Source organism: Arachis hypogaea, chromosome 12, assembly GCF_003086295.3.
Source record: "Arachis hypogaea cultivar Tifrunner chromosome 12, arahy.Tifrunner.gnm2.J5K5, whole genome shotgun sequence".
In the NCBI taxonomy this organism is placed as follows: domain Eukaryota; kingdom Viridiplantae; phylum Streptophyta; class Magnoliopsida; order Fabales; family Fabaceae; genus Arachis; species Arachis hypogaea.
This window is the reverse complement of record NC_092047.1, coordinates 27,079,860-27,084,511: the sequence shown is the minus strand read 5'-3', so window position 1 is coordinate 27,084,511 and position 4,652 is coordinate 27,079,860.

Below are 4,652 nucleotides of genomic sequence, written 5' to 3'. Positions count from 1 at the left end.
AAAATATAAATAAGAGAATGTATATATTAGTGCTTACCCTACTAGTCGAGCAGCTTTTAGGTCTGGGCCTGGTGCCTCATTAAAAACCCTTTAGGGGAAAAAGAGTGCGCCTTGGCCGGAGACCCTTTTTCTGGCTATAGTACCTTCTTAGGTTGCAGGCATGCCATGACCTTGGGAGCTCCCGCCCTTGGAGGTTGGCCACCCTATAGTAACCTTTTCCTAGTACTTCTGTGATTCGGTATGGCCCTTTCCAGTTGGCTGCTAACTTTCCTTCTCCTGACCAACCTACTCCGATGTTGTTTCGGATTAGGATGAGGTCATCGGTGGTGAAGCTTTGCTGGATTACTCTCCGATTATACCTCAAAGCCATTTGACGCTTCAGTGCTTCCTCTCTAATCCGAACTCTTTCTCGGACCTCTAGAAGTAGGTCGAGCTCTTCCCTTTGTGCTTGGGAGTTGGTATCTTCATTGTAGAGGATCACCCTAGGAGATCTTTCTTCTATCTCTACGCGGATCATTGCCTCTATTTCGTAAGCAAGTCGGAAGGGTGATTCCCCGGTGGTGGAGTGTGGTGTTGTCCGGTATACCCATAGAACTTGCGGGAGCTCTTCAGCCCAAGCTCTTTTTGCATCCTGTAGTCTCCATTTTAACCCGGCCAATATGACTTTGTTGGGGGCTTCCGCCTGTCTATTGGCTTGTGGGTGTTCCATGGAGGTGAACTGGTGCTTGATTTTTAGATCAGCTACCAAGTTCCTGAAGCCCGTGTCGGTGAACTGAGTGCCATTATCCGTGGTGATGGAGCATGGGACCCCGAACCTTGTGATAATATTTCTGTATAGGAATTTCCAACTTCTTTGGGTGGTGGTGGCGGCCAATGGCTCTGCCTCAATCCACTTTGTGAAGTAGTCTATTCCTACAATGAGGAATATAACTTGCCCTGATCCCTGGGGGAATGGTCCGAGGAGGTCAAGCCCCCACTTTGCGAACGGCCAGGGTGGGGCAATATGAAAGTTGGCGTGCTTCTCGCATGGAGGGCATGTTTTAACAAACTCTGTTGCTTTCTTTTGCAAGGTCAGCCAATAAAAGCCAGCTCGGAGTACCTTTTCGGAAAGAGCTCGTGCCCCGAGGTGGTTGCCACATATGCCACCGTGGACTTCTTCTAGGACTTCCCTTGTAGTAGAGGTCAGGACGCATTTTAGGAGGGGTGTTAAGATCCCTCTCCTATATAGGACGTTGTGCACTATGGTGTAGTACGGTGCTTCTTGTACTAGCCTTTTTGCCTCCTTTTTATCTGCGGCGAGTGTTTCAGACTTGAGGTAGTTGATTATGGGAGTCATCCAACCTTGGTCCTGATCTGATATGTTTAGAACCTTCTCTTCTTCCGAAGTTGACGGGTTTTGTAGTGTTTCTTATATGAGACTTCTATTGTTGCCCTCTGATTTGGTGCTGGCTAGTTTCAAAAGTGTATCAGCTCGGGCGTTTTGTTCGTGAGGTATATGTCGGATCTCGTATCCCATGAATTTTTCGAGCTGTTCTCTGGTCTTGTCTATATATTTTTTCATGGTGGGATCCTTTGCCTGGTAGCTTCCTTCTATTTGCGAGGTGACTACTTGTGAATCACTGAAGATGGTAAGCTTTTGGGATCCGACTTCCCTAGCCAACTTCAAACCAGCCATTAGGGCTTCGTACTCGGCTTGATTATTTGAGGCGAGAAATTCGAACCTTAAGGAGAGTTCGAGTTGGGTTTCCTGGTCACTTTCTAGGATAACGCCCGCTCCACCTCCAGCTCTGTTTGATGAGCCATCAACGTAAAGGTGCCAATCAATGGGGATTCCTGGGGTGTCGGTGTACTCTGTGACGAAGTCAGCCAGGTATTGGGACTTGATGGTTGTCTGAGCTTCGTACTTAAGATCGAATTTGGACAACTCGGCCACCCATTGTAGGATTCTTCCAGCTAAGTCGGTTTTCTGCAGGATACCTTTAATGGATTGGTTGGTCCGTATTCTGATGGTGTGGGTTTGAAAGTATGGTCGAAGTCGTCGGGATGTAAGTATGAGGGCGTAAGCGAACTTTTCTATCTTTTGATAGTTTAGTTCCACCCCTTGCAAAGCTTTACTGATGAAGTAGACGGGTTGTTGTCCATTTTCGTCTTCTCTGACTAGGGCTGAGGCTATTGCCCGACTTCCCACGACGAGGTATAGGATCAGTTCTTCTCCTTGTCGAGGTCGGGTCAGAATAAGTGGTTGCCCTAGGAATGTTTTGAGTCTTGGAAGGCTTGTTCACATTCTGGGGTCCATTCAAACCTCTTTCCTTTTCTTAGAGTTGCATAGAAGGGGAGGGATCTTATGGCCGATCTGGCTAGAAACCTAGATAGGACCGCTAGCCTTCCGTTTAGCTGCTGTACCTCTTTGATGCAGTTCGGGCTTTTCATATTGAGTACGGCCTGGCATTTTTCTGGGTTTGCTTCAATTCCTCTCTGGGTGAGCATAAACCTTAGGAATTTGCCGGCCTCTACCGCGAAAGTGCACTTGGTGGGATTCAGTCTCATCCCGTGTTTTCTTATGGTGCTGAATACTTCAGCGAGGTCAAGTAACAGCATTTCTTCTTTTTGTGTCTTTACCAGCATGTCGTCTACGTAGACTTTCATCAGCTTCCCCATGTGGTTGGCAAAAACTTTGTTCATTAACCTCTGGTATGTAGCCTCCGCATTCTTGAGTCCGAATGGCATGACTACATAGCAGTAGTTTGCTTTTGGGGTCAGGAACGAGGTCTTCTCTTGATTGGGTTGATGCATCGGGATTTGGTTGTATCCCGAGTAGGCGTTCATGAAGGAAAGTTACTTATACCCTGACGAGGCGTCGACTAGGGTGTCGATGTTTGGGAGGGAGTACGGGTCTTTTGGGCAGGCTTTGTTGAGGTCGGTGTAGTCGACACACATCCGCCACTTTCCATTTGGCTTTTTTACCAGCACGACATTGGCTAGCCATAGTGGGATTTAACCTCCCTTATGAATCCCACCTCTAGTAAGGCCTGTACTTATTCTTCCATGACCTGTGATCTTTCTGAGCCGAGCTTTCTGCGCTTTTGTTGTACTAGTCGAGATCCAGAATACACCGATAGTTTGTGGCACATTAAGCTGGGATCTATGCCAGACATATCCATGGCCTTCCACGCGAATAGGTCGGAATTCTCCTTTAGGAACCTTATTAGTAGCTCCATTAAGTCTCCTTTTAAGTTCGCGCCTATGTTTGTTGTTTTATCTTGAGCATCTCCGACTTGGACCTCTTCGGTCTCGCCTTCTGGTTGAGGACAAAATTCTTCGCGGGCTCGGGCTCTCCCGAGTTCTATAGTGTTGGTCTCCTTTCCTCTGGAATCGCCTTTAAGATTTAGACTTTCGTTGTAACAGCGTCGCGCGAGCTTTTGGTCTCCTTTTATGGTGGCTATCCCTTCTTGGGTTGGAAATTTCATGCATAGGTGTGGAGTGGAGACTACTGCGGCGAGCTGATTTAGCGTTGTCCGACCTATGAAGGCGTTGTACATGGAGCTCACGTCGACTACGATGTAGTCGATGCTCAGTGTTCTAGAGTGGGTTCCCTTTCCAAAGTTCGTGTGTAGAGGGATGTAGCCTAGGGGCTGGATTGGGGCGTCTCCGAGCCCAAACAGGCTATTGGGGTATGCTCTGAGCTCCTTTTCTTGCAGACTGAGCTTGTCAAAGGCGGGTTTGAATAGGATATCTGCAGAGCTTCCTTGGTCGACAAGTGTTCGGTGAAGATTGGCATTGGCAAGTATGATGGTAATGACTACGGGGTCATCATGCCCGGGGATGATACCCGCGGCGTCTTCTTTAGTGAAGGCGATAGTGGGGAGGTCGGATGACCTATCCCCTTCCCTGAGATGGTATACTTCTTTGAGGTGTCTTTTTCGGGATAATTTGGAGATTCTTCCTCCTGCGAATCCTCCGTTGATCATATGAACATGCCTTTCTGGGGTGTGAGGAGGTCGTTCAGCTCGCCCCTCCTCTTCATCCCTTCTTCTCTTTTTTGGCTCGTCGGTCCTGTTGGCTAGGAATCGGTCTAGTCTTCCTTCTCGAGCCAATTTTTCTATGACATTCTTCAAGTCATAGCACTCGTTAGTGAGGTGTCCGTAGATCCTATGGTATTCGCAGTATTCAGTCTGACTTCCTCCCCTTTTATGTTTAATCGGGCGATGAGGTGGGATTTTTTCTGTATTGCATAGCTCCCAATAGACATCCACAAGGGATACCCGAAGAGGGGTGTAATTATGGTATTTCCTGGGCTTTTCTGCGGATTGGTCTTCTTTTTTCCTGGAATCTTTATCCTTATCCCGAGGTGGGTAGGAGAATCTGGCTTTGGATTTTTTTCCTAATCGGGAGTTCTCCTCCATGTTGATATACTTTTTAGCCTATTCTTGTACCTCGTTTAGAGATGTCGGATGCTTCTTGGATATGGAGTGGCTAAAGGGTCCTTCCCGTAGACCGTTGATGAGCCCCATAATTGCCGCCTCTGTGGGGAGACTCTATATATCAAGGCATGCTTTATTGAATCTTTCCATGTAGCTGCGGAGGCTTTCCCGATCTCTCTATTTAATCCCTAGCAGGCTTGCAGCGTGTTTGGCTTTGTCTTTTTGTATGGA